The following is a 24655-nucleotide window of genomic DNA, read 5'->3' as shown; positions in this document are numbered from 1 at the left end:
AAAATGACGTACATTCAAAGAAATGGCATGGGAGAGTGCGAATGGAAAGAAGGGTTCTACAGTTCATAAATTTGGCAAAAGGGTCAAAACAGGTTTCTTCATGGTGGCATTTAGCAGTCTTATCTTCTCTACCTTATTTTAGACAATGCATCCCTTTTTAGGCACTGGTGATCCAAGGGACACCCATGGGAAATGCTGTCCTCTATGAATTTTGTTTTTCACACACACAAATATTAGTATTAATAAATAATGAAATCATTTTCTAAATATTCTATTGCTTTTGGTTGACGATTATATTAATCTATAGTAATTTTGTAATATTGTTGTCTTTTATTCCCATTTCCTGTTTTTAAATTTAATCATAAACAGAGTGATAATTACAAGTATACAAATATTCATATAAAATACAAAGAAGATAAGTATGTTTATTTTCCATAACGTGCACTATTTTGAGTTTGCTTGGTGAACATGAGACAGATTTTGCAAGAAATATTTTTATTACACTTGAATTCGGTTGAATCCATCTGTTATATACGTTGATATAGATTTTGGGGTTTCTATATCTATATCCTCTGTTTGAGAACTACGTCCAATATTTGAATGTAAGGCTAAATATGATTTTTATTGGAATGTTCGCTTGCCAACTAAGGAGTCCTGTCCTTTTGAGTTAGCACAGTGTAACGCTAATGAGCTGTAAATGTATAACTGTATTATACAAGACAATATGTGATATGTATAGTAAAAAAAAGTTTATCAAGCAATTAAGCTTTTGTGGGACATTCTTTGATTAAAACTAGAACAACAGATTAATGTAATCCCAACTGAGTAAAGCATATGGTGCTGAGAAAATATTTTGCCATTTTAGTATCAAAGTATGCTCACTAGTTGTTATAAAAATCAAAACAATGTAGCATTTTCACCACAGAAGTGTTGCTGTGACATTTATGGCAGTTTTCACAGCAATTCGTTGTTATTTATTTGGCATCGATTATACATTTTGTTCCGATTATTTTTTTCCCCTAAGTACTGCACAAAGGGATCTGTGGTTGAATAACCCAGTTCAAATTAATAAGTCAAATATGTAGACGCACATCCTCATCTGAACAGTTTCCCACAACCCAGGCAAACAGTTGCGTAGTATTACCAGTCCAGTTTAGATAATGTATCACATTTGAAAATGGTGAATGGTAATGCAAAAATAGAAGTCTGCTTTGGCAAAGATATGGTCATCAAATACGAAAAAGTGTTCAAATGTGAAAATTTATCAGACAAAAGAAAAAAATAGCTGGTCAATTTTTCAAACCATTTATAGTCACAAAGATCTTATAATTAAACAACACTGTGTGGTGGTAACCTTTTTCTTTATATGTCTTTTTTTTCTTGCTCTCCTCTGGAAAAATAATCTTTTTTTTTTTCTTGTTTACTCATAGGGTTAAACTAGAGGGGTCTTAAAACAAAACAAAAGATCTACAAAGGAACATAGTGTATGTAGGCATATGTACACACATATGTATATATGTATATATACATACATTATTACAGTTAAGATGTGATATATAAATTCTCATATTACCATTAGAGACTACAGTGGTTACATTTAATTCAAAATACATCTATTTACTTCATCCAATTTTGAAAATGAATTTCAAAGTTAATTTATCTTCAGGTTAGTAATTAGGAAACTGATCAATGTTCAAATATTATGCATTACTTTGTAAAAATAATGCCTTCTGTATTCCTTTTGTGTGCCTCAAAAATATATTTGCATATATGCCATCTTATAAATTAAATGTTATTAAAATTACTAAGCTATAGGATCCTCATGCCTATGCTTCCTGGGGGATATGCTGTATCAATTTATATCGAAAAAATCTTCAAATTATATTGCTTCCACTAGGCAATTAATTTGTCTTCACTTTAATAAACATTGTGGATGCCAGAATTATTTCTTTTGGCTAAGAGCTAGCATCATTCAAGGCAAAGAAAAGAGTTCAGGAAAAGGTAAATGGCATTCACTTATAAACCATGAAACCAACTATTCAATTGTTTTGTTTGCTTGTTTTTAGGACAGGGGTGAGTAGGATTGATTAGTGTAATGTGGAAGGTAATAAATGAATATATTCCTCCTGATGAAGAAGGAGTAAATCTGGTTGTGATCTGCATAAGCAGCACAGAAAGCAGCAAGCCAGCTATCCGAAGGCCTTTATATTGCTATGATGGCGGTAATCCCTTAGCACTTTACAGGCAACAGGTTGCTGTAACAATAAATTTTAATTGCAGAACATAAAAAGTTATGTTATTCTCAGCTGAATCAGTGTGCCATGGATTCTTCCATACTGTCTCAGATGAGACATATGTCAATCTAGCACTTGGCAAAAATGATCTTGACGGTGGAGGGACCCTCCCATCCCTAACTCTTTCAACTCCTGGTAGCTGGACCAGAAATAACTTGCATTGCAATGCTGACTGCATTTGTTGGGTATATTTTGGCATATTTCCCTAGCCTACTAACTAAAAGCAGCTGAAATTTAACTGAAAGAACATGGTGGACTGAAACCAAGTATATGAAATTTCAGATTCAAAGAATCCCCTGAAATGAAGAAACTATAAAACAAGTGTAATTTTTGGCTTTAGTCCTGCAGTTACTGAGAGGAGCTGTTGGCTCAGTGGTAGGCAGATTACCTTCCCCAACCCCAGGCATGCAATTGACAGTCCCTCTGCAGACCCTCCCTTGCTGGCTTACCCCTGGCTAGGTTTCTGCATTCATATGGTTTCTTCACACATAGTTTGCACATTTCCCCACTGGCTGCTCCTTCTTGCATTTAGTCATAAAAATCTGAAAGTTGGTAGGGAAAAATGCAAGTATGGGCTATGTAAAATATGAGAGTTTCAGTGAGTGTCATAGGCTCTTAGAGTTCTAAATGGATCAGGTATTGACAATGTTTGTCTCTAGATTGCCAATGGCCTGTACCACTTACTAGATGTGAGACACAGGGCACATTAGTTATCTCATTTTCCCTGTTTCCTCATCTGAACAATAGAGACTTAGAGAGATCATTCTATGGGTTTATTGAAAGAATTAAATGAGATATGCCACACAGAAATTGCCAGATTTAAATACTCAGTAAGGACTTTCCATAATCACTGTTGCTGTTTTTCTTGATATTAAACTGGTATAGACGTGGCCAGTTATTTCTTTGGAAAACTGGGTATTATTGGGGCAGCATTAGCTTAAGCTTCATTAAATAATGTCTTCAGAGTTTAGAGCTGGTCCTTGATCTTTCTAAGCTGGCATTTCTCAACTAATTAGAATAGAGAAAGTATGGAGGGGAGTTTAGGGAAAGGGTATATCAGAGTTACCAAAAGGACATGATGCTCTGCAAATGCTGATATAAACATTCCTCACCCAAGTACTACCCTCTGTTAATTGCTAAAAGGTTTATATCATGTCTCTGAAGAAAATAAACTGAGGGTAGAAAATAAACTGAGGACCATATTTATAAACCATTAATATTTTTTAACGTATTTAAATTTACTGAGGTTTTCTTTGTTGTAAAGACGACTTTTCATGGATGAATCCTCTGGTATTGTAACATGCTGAGATCCTTATACCGTCAACAATACTTCTGTCTTTAATTTATTGTAGTATTTTTCTATTGCTGCCTACACAAATTGCCACAAATTCAGCAGTTTGAAACAATGCAGACTTAATATCTTACAATTTATGTAGGTCAGAAGTCTGAGTGGGCTCAGCTGGGTCTTTTACTTAGGTTTTCATAAGACTGAAAGAAAAGAAGGTGTTTATATAGGGCTGTGTTCCTTGTTCAAGGCTATAGAAAAGAATTAACTTCCAAATTCATTCAGCTTGTTGGCAGTTCAGTTCCTAGTGGTTGTTGTAATGAGGTTCCTATTTATTTTCTGTCTGTCATTCAGAGGCTGGTCTTTTCTCCCTAGAGGTTGCCTTTATGCCTTCTCTTACTTCCAGGTGGCTTCACTCCAGCCAAGGTGGTTGAGTCTCTGTCACACATAGAGCCTCTCCGACTTCTCCTTCACCTCTATCTCTGGATCTAATGCAAGCTGAGAAAATTCTCTGCTTTTACTATGATTAGTTAAGGCCCATCTATATAATCTAGTTTACTCTTCCTAGTTTAAGTTTGGTATCCTTAACTACATCTACTGCCTTTTTTTTTTTTTTTTAATGCAAGGTAACGTATTCACATGTTCTAGGGATTAAAGCATAGACATCATTGGAGGGCTAGCCTGTCTATTACACTTAGGTTTTTGTAAATCAAAATATTCTAAATATAAGCCATAGGCTGGCAACCTTTCCCTGTTCCTTTTTTTTTCAATTGTTTGTTTGAGCAGCTTGTATTAAATATCCTAGGCTGTTTAAGAAACTTGCAGTCTAGTTGGGAAATAAAATCGATATACTCCTAGATATAAGGGATTTCAGAGTCATAAACAAGATGTCTGAGGACACAAAGGAAATTGCAGTTATTTCTAATGAGAAGAAGAGAAGATCAAAGAAAGAAGTCTCTCTTGAATAGGTAGCTTTTGAAGTATGTCCTGAAGGATGAGTAAGGGAAAGGTATTTTTTTGTCTTATGAACAACATAACATGAAAGCAAGGACATATGCCGTGTTCAGGAAGTGTCATTTGCCTAAGATTCATGGCAATACGTGACAAAAATGGGACTTTGTATAACCTTGCTAAGAGGTTAGAATTTTATAATAGGAGGCAGTGAAGCTTTTAAACCCCAGGAGGTAATGACTAAAAGTCATGTCTTAGAAAATTAAAGTCTAGTGTCAATGTGGAGGGATGCCTTGCAGGCAGGACTGGTTGGAAGGCTGTTGTGTGGAAGGTGAATTAGAAGCGAGGATTGTGATGGTAGATGTGGACAGAGGGAGTGATGTTATGAAACACATTCAGGATTTTGAATGGAATGTGCTGAAAGGTAAATGTAGAGTCAAGATGTGATACTTTTTAGCCTCAGCAACTGGGAAAGGTGATGCCATTTTTCCAAGATAATGGAGATGTGATGAATAGATTTTCTGAGTGAGAAGATAAGGAGTTTGGATCTGTGCATTTAACACAGATAGATGTTCATGGAATGTCCAAAAGTAAAAATTTCAGAAGGAAATTGAAAGAGTTTCAGGCCAGATATATCTATAGGAAATTCATCAGCATAAATGTGATCATTGAGACAAAAGAATGAGTAAGGTCATTTAATGAAAAAGTGAAGAAAAATCTGCAAACTCTTTTTGAGACTAAGATAAATCCACATATGAAAACTAGGTAGGAGAAATGTAATTGGTAAAGGCAGTTCGAATAAATCATCTGGTATACATGAAAAAGTCTTCCACAGTGAGGCTTCATAACTGAAGGTGGAATTTGTGGTCAAAGTGGAAACGTTCTCTCTCCAGGAAAAGGTAGCATTTGCTGAAGTGAGTGCAGCTGCAAGTACTAGTGAATAGCCAAAGATTACCTCAAGGATTCTGGAAGGTTCTGGCATGCGCTGAAAATGTACTTCTGGTTGAGTCAAAGGCCCTCCATTTGGCATGCTCACCACATGGGATCTGGGCAAGGAAAATTGATCAAGACTGACTGCCCAGTACTGGTTTCAGCTATGTCAATCTGTGGTTAGACTAGTTACTTACATTGAGGAATCTTGCTTCTTTAAGCTCGTTTACTTCTATCCTTTTATTATGATGATGATTTTCTTTTGCTTATCTCTCTTAGTCTCCTGGTAAAGACCCTTTGAGGAAAAAAAATCCATGTTTCTGAACCAAGGAGAAAGTCTTTACTCATAATCTAGAATAACCAGGGACATCATTCAATTCTTGAAGCAATAGTTCTCTACCATTTTTGACTAGAAACGCCTTATGAGTAAAAAAAAAAATAGTATATTTATATATATTTAAATTTTTCTCTCGAATTTTTATTTTTAGACATTCCATGAACATCTGTATTAAATGCACAAATCCAAACTCCTATCGTCTCACTCAGAAAACCTACTACTAATATGTCTATCTCTCTCTCTCTTTCCCAAAACCTTCTTTTCCAAAACCTTGTTTCTTTGAAACACACTTAAGCTGACTTGATCTCCCAGTGCCCCTTCTTATTGCTGTCATATACTGATGCCTTCCCCCAGTTCCTCTGTCTCACGCAGTATTAACTTTAATAGCTTGTTTATTGTTTTTATTTCTAATTCAATGTCTGTCACCATCTTGGAGATTCTCTTTTTTTGTTGTTGTTATTTTTTTTTAGATGGAGTCTCATTCTTTCTCCCAGGCTGGAGTACAGTGGCACGATCTTGGCTCACTGCAACCTTCGCCTCCCAGGTTCAAGCAGTTCTCTTGCCTCAGCCTCTCAAGTAACTGGGATTACAGGCACATGCCACCATGCCTGGCTAATTTTTTGTATTTTTAGTAGATATGGGGTTTCGCCATGTTGGCCAGGCTGGTGTCGAACTCCTGACCTTGTGAACTGCCTGCCTTGGCCTTTCAAAGTGCTGGGATTACAGGTGAGAGCCGCCATGCCTGGACCATCTTGGAAATTTAAACATCATATAATACCTTCAACACTTTGGCCTTTCATTAGCCTGACCCCCTTAGCTACAAAAATCTCTTCCTCTATATTCCCTTGGTCCTATTCTAGATAATATCACTACAGGTTGAACAACCAACATTAAAAAATCTGAACTTCAAAATATGAAAGTTCATATTTTGAACTTCATACTCCAAAATGTGAAACTCTTTGAGTGCCTACATACAGCCTAAATCAGATGGGATTTCTCAGATTTGGGATGCTCAGCCAGTAAGTTTAATGCAAATATGCCATAATTTTTTTAAAAATTCAAAATCTGAACACTTCTGGTCCCAATTGTTTTTAATAAGGATACTCAATCTGTACCAACAACCACACTTTCTTCAAAAACCTAAGCTTCAAACTATCTTTTCTTACATTTACTTTATTGGAAGAACTCTACTTCTAAACACACTCCAACTCTATCAGTAACATTTCTCACCACCTCCCCTACTGTCACCCTGACAAGACTTAATTCCTCCTGTAGTACTTCAGTGATCCCTTTCTGGTCTCTCTGCTGTAGTCCACTTAGAAATCCTGCATGGCATAGAGCAAGAGTTCAATAGAGAGTTGTGGAATTAATGAGTGATTTATGCATGTTGAGAAAAAAGGGAGTTTAAGATCAAAGCAGTTCACAGAATTATGTGCTAAGGTAATAGTCACTCTTTGACACTGCCTTCATTACGTTTTAAGTCCTAGAAAACCTGGCATCTAGATTTGGCCATTCCTATTTATTTCATCAGATCAAGTGCTTTGGAGACTCACCTACTCTCACCTCGGGTTACCACTTTCTATTATTCTTTCCTTTTTTTTTTTTTTTTTTGAGATGGAGTCTTGCTCTATCAGCTGGAGTACAGTAGTACTATCTTGGCTCACCACAACCTTCACCTCCTGGGTTCAAGCAATTCTCCTGCCTCAGCGTCCTGAGTAGCTGGGATTACAGGCACATGCCACCACACACCCAGCTATTTTTGTATTTTTAGTAGAGACAGGGTTTCAACATGGTGAACAGGCTAGCCTTGAACTCCTGACCTCATGATCCACCCTCCTTGGCCTCCCAAAGTGCTGGAATTACAGGTATGTGCCAATGTGCCCGGCTTTCTTTTTTTTTTTTCTTTCCTCCCATTCTCCCTTCCTCCCTCCCTCCCTTCTTCCTTCCTTCCTTCTTCTCCTTCCTTCCTTCCTTCCTTCCTTCCTTCCTTCCTTCCTTCCTTCCTTCCTTCCTTTTTTCCCTCCCTCCCTTCCCCCATCTTTCTATCTGTCTTTCTGTCTTTCTTTCTTTTATCTTTCTTTCTTTTTGTCTTTCACAGGATCTCATTCTCTGCAATGTCCACCTCCCGGGTTCAAGCAATCCTCCCACCTCAGCCTCCTGAGTAGCTAGGATTATAAGCATGTGCTACCATGCCCAGCTAATTTTTGGTTTTGTTTTGTTTTGTTTTGTTTTGTTTTGATAGACGTGGGGTTTTACTATGTTGTCCAGGCTGGCCTCAATCTCTTGGGCTCAAGTGATACACCCAACTTGGCCTCCCAAAGTCCTGAGATTACAGACATGAGCCACTGTACCTGGCCCAATTTCCCACTTTCTAAGAATCTGCAGCTGCTGAGACTGGCCAGCACTGATTCATTACATTGTTAGGGCCAGTGACAACAGTTTAGGTAACAGCATAGCTCATCATCAACAGTCTGCCTTTGGTCCTAGTGAAGGAGGGGTCTGAGATGACTGAAGAGATGAATGAGAGCTGTTTTAGGGGTTTGGGGATTAATATATTGCTCCTGATTTCCTCTGATGTGTCCTGTAAGGGAATGACTATCCCTGGTTGTTCTTGCTTTCTAACTTTATTTCAGTAAGTCTCCTCTCAGCTAGCCAGATTTAAAGCCCTGTCCTCCAACTCCTTGCTGTTTAATGATGAAGACCTGTTTGTGCTCGGACAAAGGTGGGGTGGAGAGTTAGCTGGGAGCTGGAGTCATCTGATATTTCAGTCTCAAATCTTGACAATATATCAGGAATGTTTCCTGTGTTCTACATGACAGTTGGACATTTGTCACAGTAATGACCTTGAGGCATTGTAAGATTTGGTAACATCAAAGTTTCTATTATGTTCAGTACACTCTCTCTACTGAAAGTAATCTTGTTTAGAAGGTAATACTGACATCAGAGAAAAAGGGTCGCCGTTAACCAAAGGCTGTATGAGTTACTGGGTTAACGCCTGAGCTTCAAAAGAGGGAGTCCAACCTGGGTTCCCATCTAGTTTCACCAGTTACCGGATGTGTATCCTTAGGCAAATGTCCTTGATGTCGTGATTATAAATTTTACTGTGCATCAGCATCGCCTGGAGGGCTTGATAAAACACAGACTGCTTGCCACATCCAGAGTTTCTGATGCAGCAGGTCTGCAGGGGGATCTGAGAGTTTGCATTTCTGAAATATCCCCATAGGATGTTGATGCTGCCCGTTTAGGAACAACACTTTGAGAACCACTGCCTTAACCTCTTTAAGTCTGTTTTCTCATGTCTAAATAGGAATATTTAGAACTGACATCTTTGGGGCTGTTGAGAATAGGGCACACTTCAGAATAGCACACTCATAATCAGGACTCGGTGGATGCTCTCTCTTAAATTAATCCTCATGGTTAATGCCCAAAGCATAAAAATTTATAATTTTTAAATGTTAAGTTTTTTAGGCAGCTGATTAACCTACTATGATTGCAAGACACATTTTTCTTGTAATGTGTATCCATGTCTAACAGATAAAAATGAAACTTGCCTATGAGGCTACAACCTTTTTTATGTAGCCATTTTTAGTACTTATCACATTTATTTGTTTCCACAAATTTGCTGCCTAATGATTATGCCACCTATTTGGGCCCTTACAAAACAGTTTTTAAAAGGATGAATATTATGTGAATAACTGTCATAAATAATATTTATCATCAGAGTTCTAATTGGTGATTTTTTGAATGAGTATAGATATGAATACAATTGTTTTAAAAACTTACTTGTCCAATATAATTAGCCTTTATTAATGCTGTAAACATTGTCGGAAAAAGCCAAATGCCTAATTTGAAATGAGATTTTAAAAATATTAAAAATAGGCTTAGGATGTGCTTTTTAATATTTGATAAAATAATGGTGAGACTTTTCAAATGCCTGTCTTTTATAGGATATTTGGAATATCCAGAATATAGAAATATATTTTAATAAAATACAGATTATTCATTAAACTTTCTATATAAAATATATAAAACATCAAACTATATTATATAAAATATAATTTTTTAAAAGAAAAAACTTTTTTCTTTCATTATGCACTAAACATAAAATATATCAAATGAGATTGGATAAATTTATTTATTTTTATTAAGTTGGACTCTACCTAAAGGTCAGGACACATAAGTAGATATAGACTTCATCTGATATAGCTTGGACTAGTGCAATTATTGGTTATACCCTAACTGTTGAGAGAATTAATTGTATGTCCTTACAGTGTTTGGGTTACCTTGAAAAATTCAGTGACCTTTAAATTTATGATACTATATTTTATCTCTCAGAATGACATCCTTGTAATAAGCATAGGAAAGTTATTTGGCTTCAGATAGCATCTATATTCTTCTGGTGACATGTTTATTCACTTTGTTTATGTGGTTGTTCTTGGCCTTTTCCCCTGGATTTTCTCATATTCTTTTTTTGCTAGGGTATGATGTTTGCTGTAGGTTAAATGTACTTCTCAAGTTTAACTCCAGTTTTTGTGTTCCATATAAAAATTTATAGTGAGGCCTAGAAATAGTGATACAGATTTTCTTTTCAAAACTGATTTTTTATGCTCAAAACCATAGAGGAATTACAGCTATTATGTAGATTACTTAGGAAATAGATCTTCCTTTTAGAATGTAATTTGTTACCCTGAAGCTTAAAAAAAAAAGTTCTGGTAGTGTATCATTTCTGCATTTCTGAATGTTCTCTTGGAATTAATTATGAGTTTAAAATTTTTCCTTCTGAGTATAATAAAAACAACATATAAAAGTAATTTTTGATCCTGATGAAGTTTCCTATTTTCATTTGTTAGTTTTTAAAAAGAAAAAAAATACTCTCCAAAGTTTTCATAATTTTATGTTGAGTGAGGGAGGTGTTTGTGGTACTTTTTCTTTTGCAATTCTTTGTTCATATTAGGATTTTTAAAGCAATTTTTCCCGCTTAATGATCTTTAAAACAGGCTTTTCTTCCTTGTTATTCTTCTCTGTGACCTAATCTTAAACGTAAAGTAATGCTGTTTGTATCAGCTGTAACAGGATACAGCATGAAGTCTGAGCAGAAGAGTTTAGAGATACGTAATTAATAAGTAAAGCATAGCTTAGTGAGGTTATCTAATACATTTTAACTTTTAAGGATCATCTAACTTGAATACTTATGATATAAAATATTAATGAAAAATCCACATATCCTGGTAATGCAGAGGTGTTCCATTTGTTTAAAGCAAATAATCTATCCAGGCATTTCTCACAGGCTGGCACTGGTGAATTTGCCTTGGTGAATTTACAGTTGCCCCGGTTCTGCCTGACTTTGCAGGCTTGGAAAACTGGTTTGTTAGCACTCGAAGAGCAGATCTAATTCTCAGAGTAGGCTTGAATTCATCCAGTTCAGAGAGGTATTCCTGTGTAAACCAGAATGCTAACTTGGGCACTTAGGTTCTTCAAACACCAAATCTTTTTTTAAATAGTCAAACGACAAATGCAAACTCCATTGGGATACTGCTGGGTGAACAAGAAATCAGTATAAGTGATCAAGGTACCATTCAAATGTTGAGTGGCTTCAGGCAGATGGTCCTTATGGCATTTTTTTTTTTCCAAATCAGACACTCTGTGTGTCCCCAGGAAGGGATACATCATGTGGTTATGTAGTGGCATAGTCTCAATGGACAGCGGTTGGATGGTTATTCCCAGTAAACCCTCTGTTTTATGTCCTTCCTTTTGTTTGTTCTTTTGCTGACCAACTCACATCGTTTCAAGATAAAACCATCTTTTTAAAGATAGGTTATATTATTCTATCAAAGTACAAATAAATTTTGATTCCCTGGAAAACTCCTGTTTTTTCCTAAGCCTTTTAAAATCTGTAATACTTTGGCGAACTATAGAAGTTAGTTGAAATATGTGAAAGGAACCTATAATCTTCATGGCATTTTTTAGACCAACTTCTGTATTAAAGTTGTATACAATTGCCAACGTGTATTACCTTGGAAAAGTTTTAGTATTCACTGTAAAATGATTTATTTGTGAGTTTGACAGTGAATTTCTAAGTCATATTTAGTAAAAACAGTTTGTTGCTTGTTTCTGATTATAAAATAAAATGAATACATGCTTTTCCAAGAAAAATCCTAGAATACAGACATAAAGAAGGTAAAATGTATTAATAATCCAGCCACACAGAGAAAGCCTTTCTAAATATTTTGGCACATATGTTTTTGATACATTAAAATATTACTTTACTATTACCTGATTATATTAGTCAGGGTTCTCCAGATAAACAGAACCAACAAGATATATGTCTCTCTCTGTGTGAGTACATACACACAGACACATATATGTACCGGGGGGCTTTATTTTAGAGAAATGGCTCACATGATTGTGTGATTGTGGGAGCAGGCAAACTGAAATTTATAGGGCATGCCCACAGATTAAGGAATCAGGGAAGAGTGGATATTGCAGTCTTGAGTCCAAAGGCAGTCTGCAGGAAGAATTACTTCTTCTTTAGAGGACCTCAACCTTTTTTCTTAAGGCATTTGATATGATTTGGCTGTGTCCTCACCCAAATCTCATCTAGAATTGTAGCTCCCATAATTCCCATATGTTTTGGGAGGAACCTAGTTGGAGATAATTGAATCATGGGAGTGGTTTCTGCCATGCTGTTCCCATGTTAGTGAGTAAGTCTCATTAGATTTGGTGGTTTTATATGGGGAAACCCCTTCCACTTGGTTCTCATTCTCCTTTGCCTGCCACCACGTAAGATGTGCCTTTCGTCCTCCACCATGATTGTAAGGCCTCCCCAGCCCTGTGGACCGGTCAGTCCATTAAACTTCTTTTTCTTTATAAACTACCCAGTCTCAGGTATGTCTTTATCAGCAGGGTGAAAATGGACTAATACAGCATTCAACTAGTTGGATGAGGCTCAGCCACATTATGGAGGGTAATTTGCCTTACTCAGAATCTCCTGATTTAAATGTTAATCACATCTAAAAATACCTTTATAGTAATGTCTAGACTGCCATTTAACAAATGACTGGGTACAATAGCTGAGCCAAGATGACACAAAATTAACCATCACAGTATATAAATAAATGCATACACACACGCACACACACACACCACATACATACTGTGTTTATGTGTGATAAAATATACATTATGTATGTACATCTATAATACATATGCATACATCCTATACTTAATGTTTGTGTGTATAAGTGTATGTATATATAAATATTACATATATTCTCTCTCTCTCTCTCTCTCTCTCTCTCTATATATATATATATATATATATATATATATAATGTATATGTGCTGCTCCCCAGTTTCCTGTCTCCTTTCTATGCTAGTTTTGCTTAACTTACCTCCTCTCCTCTTCTTCCTTCCCATCACCTCCCCTCTACTCCTTTCCCTCCATTCTCCTTCCCTCTTCTTGCCCGCTCTCCAAACCACTTATGTAACTGATGTCTCCCTGAACTCTTTTCTAAACGACAGTCTCAAAAGTGCCAAATATTTACTATCATTTCCACTTGAACATCCTACAATCAGCTCAAAAAGCAAATGTCTGTAACTGAATTTATAATCTCTTCCAATCTGTTCCTTTATTTTTCTTGTCTCCATGAATGTAAGTGGCCCAGACTGTTTTTAATGCCATTTTTGCTTTTGTATGTATCAACCTATTAACCATTCTATTTCCATTCAGTGGCCAGCATGAATAGAATGTATTGGCCAAATAGCTCACACTCCATCACCACCATTTGTCTTTCCTTAACTGGTGCCTCTGCCTATATTCTTCATCCCTTTGAAACTGTTTGTCACAAAGTTATTATGAAACCTGATTGGTATGTGAATCCAAACTTATCGTTTCCTTCCTTAAGATCTCTCAGAGGGTCCTATTGCCTTCATGGTAAAATCCAAATTCCTTAGTCTGTTACCCAAAGTCTTTCAGGATTGGATCCCTGCCTAAATCCTTTGTCTCATTCATAGGAACCTTCCTTTTCATTCCTAAAATAACAGGGCATAAACTATGGATGACAAAGGATTAAACTGGGCAAGCACTAAATAATTCTAATGAAAAATTACAACAAAAACAAATTGAATCATGATGCTGACCTAAGGTTTTTTATAATTTTTGGTTGGTGATTTCTTAATAATATCTGAATTGCTAGTCTCCTTTTAAAGAGTCACTGGAAGTATATTTAATAAGAGTTGTTATAACACTCTACAGGAAATAGAACGGACATTCTCTTCCATACATAAGAGAGAAATCTCTTATGATGATAAAGATTCTCATTTAATTGGAGTCAGATATGTTACAGAGGTTTAAAGTACTTCTTCCCACAAATCATCTTTGCACTACTACTTAACATGTATTAAGTTGCTTGGCTTAATTATAAATATTCTATAATTCTAAATGAGATCCTTAAATGGCTTTAGGGATTGATAGAAACCATTAAAAATGAACAGATAATAGAAGTTATGTTTCATTTCCTAGGAACTGATTCTAAATTAAAACATGGATTAAATTTCTGGGAATAACTATACACATTATTTAATGTGTTCCTTAAATTTAAATTATATGAAGAAATTGTTCATAAACTTATTGATAACTGGCATAAATGCCCCATAAGTGTTTGCTTATACATTTTATATATTATGCCAAGAAAAATCACTACATTTTTGATAGTTTTTTTAAAATGTGTTAGCTTACAGTCTTTGCATTATTCTGGATTAAATGAAAAGAATTAAAGAAATCAAAATCTGAACAGCAAAGGGTGATTTACCTATTAAAAAAGTTATCCAAGCTTTTTGTTATTTTATTCTTAAATATTCTATTAACTTGCTCATTGTATTGTTTGTACCTTATATTGATAAGGATCAATCACTATTAGTTGATAGTGCTGATGCACAATTTTATAAAATTGATTTATATATTCTCAAGTGCTTTCAGGTGCCCTTTCTGAATAAATTTTTATAATGATATTTAATAGATAACCATATAGAAAAAAACCCAAAAAACAGCTAGCAATTATTGAATATATTCTGCATGCCAGGAAATGTGCTAAGTGCTCTCCATAGAGTATGTAATCCCCATCTATTCTGTGATGAGGAAAGTGAGACCCGTTAGATTCCCAACTTACCCAAATGCCATAGGACTGGTAACTATCATCATTGCCTTTTAAGTAAAGCAGACAATTAGATTTTCCTGACAATATTCATACATGAACTAAGGAATATGTATTTTTAAAATGTAATCTTATATGTTTAGAATGATTTAAAAGAGGTTTACTTAAGAGCAAAAGGTAATAAAGCATGTTATCCTTTCAGTTGAGATGTCTTCCAGACCAGAAAGGAACTTTCTAGAGACAGAAGCATCCTGTTTATCTTCTAGAATCTTCTGCAATTGTGTTTTCTATCTAATAGTTTAAATAGACCAATAAGAAGGACCGAAAAAAAAAAAAAAAAAAAAAGAATTACACAAAGAAAATGATAGGTCTGGCCGGGCATGGTGGCTCACACCTGTAATATCAGAACTTTGGGAGGCAGAGGTGGCAAGGTGATCACCTGAGGTCAGGAGTTCAAGACCAGCCTGGCTAACGGCCAACATGATGAAACCCTGTCTTTACTAAAAATACAAAAAAATTAGCCAGGCATGGTGGTGAGCGCCTATAATCCCAACTACTCGGGTGGCTGAGGCAGGAGAATCCCTTGAACCTGGGAGACGGAGGTTGCAGTGAGCCAAGATAGCTCCATTGCACTCCAGCCTGGGCAACAAGAGTGAAACTCCATCTAAAAAAAAAAAAAAGAAAGAAAGAAAAGAAGAAAGAAAGAAAGAAAGTTCTCTTTGAAGTCCTCTTGTCTGCTACCATCAGTGCTCGTGCCTTGCTATCTTGAGGTTGTCTCATCATGTGGCCTGTTCTCATTCTCATAACCTTTCCCCGTGTAAGAGTTCCTATGCTGTTTTTTGTTCCCAAAACCCACAAATACCTTTGTTATAAACTGTTTCCATATTTTCTCCAATATTCTACCTATGACCTTTATTACTGAGCAGCAGAAGGGAATGACATAAACTGTTTTGTTATTTTCTTCGTCTTTACAACCTTTATTTTCAATGTGAATACTTTATTATTCCTTTGTTATTAAACTTATCTGGTTTTAAAGTTAATATTAAAAATTGCTGAGAAATTTTAAAATATAGATTGCTATCTCTTCATTTCTTTTATTCAAAAAAGCTATTGTTCTTATTTAGCTACCCTGAAATAAAGCTTATTAACACCCATTTGAAATTTTACAGCCAAAAACCATGCTTATTGGCATCCCAGAAGGGAAATTTATACAGTCATGTGTCACTCAATAACAGGCATACATTCTGAGAAATGTGTAATAAGGGGATTTTGTGGTTTTGTAAACATTCTAGAGTGTGATTATATAAATCTAACTAGCATAGCCTAGAATATGTTAGAGCTTGATGATATAACCTATTGCTTCTAGGCCATAGACCTGTGCAGCATGTTACTGCACTATAGGTAATTGTAACACAATGATAAGTAATTGTGTATCTGAACATATCTAAACATAGGAAAGGTATAATAAAATATGATATAATATTTTAAGACCGCAGTTGTATATGTGGTCTGTCATTGACTAAAACATTGTTATGCAGTGCATGACTATAAGTGTGTGTGAGTGTGTGTGTGTGTGTGTATGTGTAGAATGTGAGAGACTGACTGTAAACAAACATGAAGGGCCTATTCTAGCTTTATCTGTCTGACAGATACTTGAAAAGTGTGATTAAACAGTAAAGGTTCGATGTTACTCCTAGAACGTGCTTTGAACGTCCTGTCAGATCTCTTTACTCTTACATCTTATGTTCCATAGCTACAAAAGGAAAATGATATGATGAGCTTTTATGTATCTGTAACTTATTGTAAAATGACACAGAGACAACATTCTGGGATATTTAATTTCAACTTTTCCTAATTGGTATTCTTGTAATATCTCCAAACCATAAAAAAGAGACTAACTGTTGCTTTGTGGACTCCTGAAGGGGCGATAAGTAAAATCACTTTCAGTTAGTCAGAAATGTGAAAGCACAGTCCTTAGAGGTCCTATAAAAATGTGACCATTTTCTCATATGTGGTTATAATGGGATATAATGAAATGAGAGATAAACAGGGGTCCAAAATACCCTGGTTCCTGCCAAAGCTCTCTAATAAACATGTGTTTATGAGAACATTTTCTATGTTGCCTTACAAGTAAGTGAAGGGAGTTGGTTAAGATCTCTTAAACTTTTATAATTTCAAAGCATTGCTCCACAGAATTGCCCACCCAACATATCCACTAGAAGATCTAAAACACACCTCAAGCTTACTGTGTCCAAAATAAATATTTAGACTGCTTCACTCACAGAATTCCCGAGATCAATAAATGGAAATTCCGTCTTGTATTTGCTCAACTTAAATGCCATGATGTCACCCTTGACTCTTCTGTTTCCTTTCATGGCCCTCATCCAATCTGTGGAAAAATTCTGCCGTCTCTGCTTTCAACATATATATGCTCAGTCTCTCATCTTTTTTGTCCACCATTGTTACTATGATAGATTGAGACACCATCATCTTTACCTTAAAATTAATGCAATGACCAGTTAAGTGAGCTTCTGGCTGGCTTTCTATGCTGCCCAGCCTCCACACCCTCTTTTCCTCTCAAGGCAGCTAGAGTGATGCTTCTACAATGTACGTCAGGTCATGTGCTACTCTAAACTCTTGGAGATTAGTCAGACATTGACATAAAAATCTCACTTTATGTCAAAGCCAAGATCTCTAGGATTACAAACCTGATAATGATCACGCTGTCCTTCTTCCACCACCCTAATCCTCTCTGACCTCATTTTTCCCACAGTGGCTCACTTTTCTCTAGACTTACAGGACACTTTCTGCATGGACCGTTCCATCGCCAGATGCCCATTTGACCCTTCCCTTCCCTAAGGTCTGTGCTGTACAAGAGTCGCTAAAACAATTCCCTGACCTCCTATTTAACAGCAACCTGCACATCATATACTTTCTCACCCTTTACCTTGCCTTAATTTTTCTATTTAATACTCATCACAGTGACAGCAGAGACTCCATTGTTCACTACCTTATCCTCAGGACCTAGAGCAAATTTAGACGAATGAATGATTGATTGATTGAAAATATTAGGTTGGTGCAAAAGTAATTGTGGTTTTGTTATTAAAAATAATAAAATGACTGTGGCACCAATCTAATATTTCTTAGTGAAGTTGTGATATAATAACTCTTAAAATTTCTACTTTTATAGGTAGATAAATAAGTAAATAAGCACCTGTTTTGCCTTTTAAGATAGCTAATAGGCCAGATTTAACCAACATATTTCCTTGGTTGTTGAGAAACTATAAAAAACAGAATATTTCTTGTGTCCTCGGTGTTACTGCAGTTTGTTTTCAGAATAGTAACAGTGTTCTTGGCACCAAAGTACATTTTGGTTTTATGTTACCTTTTCACAGGAAAAAAATGGAAAAAAAAGTCAGGATTATTAGTTACCTGATAACTTGTATAGCTTATTGTCATATTTCTCTTATTCTAAATGCACTATTGCTATACATACTAAAACCACTGTGTGTATATGAAGTGTCACACCTTTCGTTATACTAACTTCACTTTACCCAAAAGCCCGACTCATTGCAAATGAATGCTGAAGAATTTCTAGACCAAGATGAGCTGCCCTGGTTTATTTCCACCTTAACTTGCTGTGTGGCCTTGAAGAAGTTATATGGCTTTAGCAAATAAGGGCCCTTATCTTTAAAATAATTGTAACACTAGGTATAATAATACCACTCTCTTACCTACCTGACTGGGTTGTTAAGGTTAATAAGATAATGGCTGTTTTATAACTTTGAAGTCCTTTGAAGGAGGTGTTATTACTTGAGAAGAGAAGTCTTACATTTTTCTGATATTTATAATTATTTTGGAGAAGCGCTCCATTCAGATATTTTGGCATAACTTCCCTGACAGGTTCCTGGAGGCGTGTTTGCCTTCCCTAGACAACTGTTTTGAGGTACAACCTCAGGTATTCTGCATGCTGGCAGAACTAATCTCTACAGTCTACCAGCTTTGCACATGTGTTCTGCAGTATAACTATTAAAAAGAAACAAACGGTGGCCTGAGACATTTCTGGCACCTATTTTGCAAGATACACATTTGCCAGACTTCCATTTTCTATTACAGTAAGTTGAAACTTTAGAAGTACCTGTCCAAGGTGAACTTGGTTTCTTACGAGGTTATATTCCATTCTCCATATGATTTCATTTAGTCAAGGTAATGTCTCAGGAGTGGATATCTTTAAGAATCTAAGAGGATTTCCCCTTCCCTTGCCTTTAAAAAAATCATTTCATTTTGCAGCCTGGAGGCTAGATTTGATTAATCGATTTCCCTGTTCTATTTAAGGATTGTTTTTATTAATGCACTTTTTAAGCTGAGACACAGCATTATCGCCTTCTCCATCATTGTACTAAGTGTTGAGATCTGAGTAGGCCAGCTGTAGCAGCTGTGTTTCCCCTTGGATCTGAAAGCTAAAAACTTTCATCTCCTTTGCTGTCTCAGCTGCTGGTCTGAGGCTATGGCCTTCCCATAACTCAAACCAGTTTCAAAGCAACGTAAGTAACCTCTTTGGAATGCTTTTGGAAAACCACAGAAAGGTTCTTTAAAAGTACACCACTTATATACTTTAAATGAATGTTTCCATTTTAAGGTAATAACAGCATAATGTCAGGAGTCAACAGATGATATTTAACTACATTTGAACATAGTGTAGACATGTCTAAATAGAACAATTAAAAACAGAAAAGAAACACTAAAATTTTGAAAATGATCTGATAGTGGTGGAATGTTTGAATCAAACATTATATTTTCAAATATTGTGTTTATAAAGTGATATGTTCAATAGGCTTAAAGGCTTTTTCCTATATAAAATATAATTTGAAAAGATGTCATCAAAACTAAAAATGGTATTGATTATCTTAACTAGTGAGAAGACTTGGGCTCACAGGGAAATGTCTAAGAGTGGACTTTGGCTTACTTGGGGTCTGGGGAAGATTTGCATCCCTTTTAATTGCAATGAAATTGTCAGTTAAAAAAAAACATGAATGGTGATTTATAAGACTATAGGTCATTTGAGTAAAATTTGACATTTACCTCCAAGAATACCTCTGGACAAAAATAACAGCCTTTGTTTTTTATATTTGTCTTGGCTTCATGAAGGAAATTGTCACTGGAACTTCACTTGTTCTGACTACGTGGTGACTTAACTAAAACTCCATGTTGCAGTTTTGTTTGTAATTACAAAAAAGATTACACATTAGATTTTACATTTATATCTTTCTTACCATCTCCCTAGTGTTTAGTGGCGAGAAGCCTCATTTTAGGGCAATTGGCAGAGAAAAAAAATATCTTTGGGGCTAATTTATGTGTGTAGTTGAAATGTTATATAAAAATAAACCAGGTTTCAATATTTCAGAGTCTCCAAGGCCATCTCTAGAAACCAGCAAAGTAGGGAAAACTACCAGAGTACAGGAAAAATAATTTATTAGTCTCGAGAATTCTGAACACATTGTTTTTAAAAATGATTTACTGTGTGGATTTCAAAGCTTTTCTTCATAATCACTTGTATTACCTTATCTGGAAAGGCAGATTATTGCACTTCTCCAGAGCAACTGCTTGTGCTACTGGGGGATTAAAACAGGTAGACATGCTATCACTTTCCCCTCTGGGGGCTCCCCAAACATTATGGGCATTCGGCTTAGCTTCTAGTGACCTATTCTTGAACCTGTGCCATTCAAAGGCAGCATTTGCTTGTATAGTATTGAGAGTGGCCTTTAAAAAAAAATTGTATGCTTTATAAAAATATTTTTTATAATTTATTTAATTTCTTTCCAAGAAACATTTTTTCGTTTCATTAGGACCACGTATATATCACACACTAAAGTGCATACATATAAAATACAAGAGAAATATAATGTAAGCTACAAACGTGAACCCCATGTGTAATTTTAAATCATAGCAGCAATACAAGAAAAAGGAAAAAGGTAAAATCATGTTAAAGAATATTTATCATTTAGCTCAATATCTATTATGTGACCACTTTAAGGTATAAACAAGTTAAAAATGTTAATGAGATCTACACTCTTTTCATATTAAATCTCTAAAATCTGGGCACATTTTGTACTTAACAGCACATCTAAATTCATGATATTCACAGTAGGTAGTGGCTACTTATTAGGCAGCAAAAAAAATAGGATATGTGTACACTCAAAGACTTATTTTGAAATAAAAGTTAAGGTAGAACTTTAGGAATTCTAACCAAATCAAATTTTGAACATTTTTTCTTCAATCTACTGGACTAAAATTGATACTAGGGTGATCTTTAACAGAATTAATTTAGTTATAGTCATATCTCTTCAAATTCACTAATGGTAGGCACATGCTGATTTGGGGGTGCACTTAATCCTACACCCTCATTTTCCAGAGATTGCTTTGGAGGAATTTCAAGGTGTTATCTATACCCAAATGGAAGCTGGATTCACTAATTATTGAACCATGAGGCCATTCTAATGTCAGTATTATTCACAGAATGTATACTTTCTTGATTTAATTAAAAATATATGGAAACACTTGCATTTAAAATATTTTAAGTGTTAGAATTTGACTTTAAACTTGTATTTTTTGTTATATTTATGCTGAGGAACAATTGGATTTTCAGGTGAGGTAAAAGAGCAGGAAGAGCAGTGTTAGGCAAGCACAGGGTATCCCTGAACCCTCTAAATGATTTGCCCTTTGCTCATAAATCTTTTGCCATGGTCAACACAAAGCCTAGTATTGATTTACCAGTGAACCATCTTGTCATCTCTGGGCTCAGGTTCTTTGACCTTTTGTTTGTTCCTGTAAAATTATGGCATATCACAAACTTCTTTTCTAATAGTTCTTTTAAACTTTGAAAGGCCAAGAGACTCTGTGGGAATATATTAAACAGTTGAATAATCCAGAAAAAGGAGGTTAAAAAAATAATTGCAGACAGCTAAAGGTCAGATAAACCTTTACTGAGTCCAAAAACACAAACATTTCTCTTAGAAGCAAAGGATAGAGAAGGAGAAGGCCCCAGTTTAGTTTAGTTCTAGCTAAATTCACTTTGAGTTTCTTAGAAAGGCAAATATGTGTTTCCTCTGTAGCAGCTTAGTAGGGTGCAAAGCAAATTTTAAAATCTGACTGCTTCTAAGCAATGTAAAGGGAACACAAAAATAGCAATTTGAACAAATGTAATCCACATAAGTAGAATGATTACAATTTATTTCTCTAAATAACTGTATTGGTATAAAGTGATTTAGTGGAATTAATACAGTCTTCTTGGTGCTATTTTTCACACACATGTAGATAGGTAAATCCTACAATTGCTGATTTACAGATGAGGTAAAGATAAGTTCAATAGCCTGAACCTTCATGAAATAAATGTAGGGAATTAGGATTTCCACTTTTGGTCAGCTTATTTCATAATCTTTCAATTAATTCATTGAGAGCTTAATTTATTATACAGCTCCACCACCTGATCATTCCTCTGTGGCATATTTATTTTATTGCCTGCAAAGAGATTCTTCTTGAACTGTAATTTCTAGGATCATTTTTGCTACAGTTCTGCCTATGAAAAGAATGAAAGTTAGCTTTGCATTATATGTTGTATCACTTGTTTTCAGATTATTACATATCTCTCGTTAAAACTTTCGGAGAAATATATTATTACTGAAGGAAACTTTCTCCAAGACATACTCCAATACCTTCACCCGAGACAAACAGGTTCACCTAGTCCCTATTTGTCTCAGGTGACGCTAAAAAGCTGTTTTTTATGCAAGTATAACCAAGTGATGGACCATCAGAGGCCTTTTGGAGAATTGAAGTATATTTTAGAAAGAATGTTTGGCCAAATATATATCTAAAAAATGTTTTACTTCTCCTTAGCAGTCTTTTGCTAAGATCTGTAACCTTGTTAGAAGGGAATTGTTACTTTAAATTCTGTCTTATTAAAGGCAAGTCTCAGTCCCCAATCAGTGAAAGAAGAAGGTATTGATTTGGAGTCTGAAAACCGCATTATTTTTAATTAAATTTTTAAATAGTTAAAACAATCACGTAGTTTAATATTCAGAAATTGTAAAAAGGATATTCAGTAAAAGTCTTTCTGATTCCTAGCTCACCTCCACAGGAAACCTCCAAAGTACTAGTTTAACAAAAATTCTTCCAGACATAATTTTAAGCACATGAAAGCAAATACATGCTTATACTATGAATAGTAGCATATTATACATTCTGATATCAATACATAATAAACTTCCTCATTCTTTATTGTAGCTGTATAGTATTCAATTTATGAATTGACTATACTTTATCAACTTCCTTCTTAATAAACATTTATATGGTTTTCAGTCCCTCTAATGTAACAAATAGTTCTGTAGTGAATATTCTGGTATAAATGTCCTTTTGAAAGTATACAAAATTATCAGTAAAATAGATTCCTAGACTTAACTCATTGCATCAGAAAGTATATGCACCTATAGTTTTTTTAGATATTGCCAAAGTTCACTTCCTAGGAGTTATAGAAATTATTATCCCAATAGCAAGAAAAAATAGTTCTCATTAAAAAAAAAAAAAACTTAACCAACACTGTAATAATTTTTTTAAATTACTGGGTTTTTTTGCCTATGTGATATGTCATTATAATTTTAATGTACATTCCCCTGATTATGGGTAATGTAGAGTATTATTTAATGTGCTTAGGAGCCATATATAAAAATATAAATATATATTCTTTACATATAAATATATGTCTATGAATATTTTAACTATGAAAAATTTTAATAAAAATTATCTGGTTTTCAGACCCCAAAATCAATACCTCCTTCATATAAATATATATATATATTTATTTGTGTGTGTATGTGTGTGCAAAACACCCAACTTTGCCATATACTTTTCCTTGATTCTCTTTTTAGTCTTTTTCTTATTGATTGATATGAGTTCTTTATATATTAGGAAATTTGGCTATGTTATAGGAATTACAAATATTTTCTCTTTCTTATTTATCTTTTAATTTTGTTTATGGTGTTTTGTGCCATACAGAAAATTGAGGTTTAAGTAATTAGGTTTATTGATTACTTCTTTTTTTTTATGGGTCTGGCTTTTGTTAGAAAGGCCTTTCCTATGCCGAGGGCGGGCTTAAATTATTTCCTCCATTATTATTCCACTCCACTTATGGTCAAAATCAAGTAATTGGGTCAAGTCAATTGTCAATAATTCTGGGCATTGTAACTGCTCTGCTGATTAATCATGGCCAGCACACTGCAGAGACCTTGTACTTGTTCTGATTGAGGAAGGGAGGAGTTCTTTATGTTTCACAAGGGACTCAGCCCTAACACTTGACTGGACCTCTTTTAAGCCCAAATGGTCCGGCGGTAAGAAGCTGTTTAATTTTAAGGGCTGCTGGGGAAACAAGTGACCACCACATTTCCCCTCTGTCTTATTCATAATTTATGTATGGTCTGATAATGGAGAGTTGACCATAATTTAGTTTTACCTGGGTTTGGGTTTATACAAGATTCTTATTCCTCATTGTTTTAGATAATTTGAAGTTGACTGTGTGTTATTAGTGTATGTTATTTTATTAACATAACATCATTGCCTTATTGGCATTAAAATAATGAATTACACTGTAAACTTACTTTTGATGATTTAATTAGTAGAATTTAAAAGCTTGTTCTTGTTCTGTTTGCAACAACAT

The 24655-nt window shown here is 35.0% G+C and overlaps 1 protein-coding gene across 4 annotated transcripts in view; it reads left to right on the top strand.

Moving 5' to 3' along the window:
* Positions 1-24655, top strand: part of ROBO1 (roundabout guidance receptor 1) — a 1085200-nt gene that overhangs the window by 829217 nt on the left and 231328 nt on the right. The window lies entirely within an intron of this gene.

The sequence above is a fragment of the Saimiri boliviensis genome, chromosome 18 (assembly GCF_048565385.1).
Source record: "Saimiri boliviensis isolate mSaiBol1 chromosome 18, mSaiBol1.pri, whole genome shotgun sequence".
NCBI lineage: Eukaryota > Metazoa > Chordata > Mammalia > Primates > Cebidae > Saimiri > Saimiri boliviensis.
Note: the sequence above shows the minus strand (reverse complement) of the source record. Positions and strands in the feature narration are given on the sequence as shown.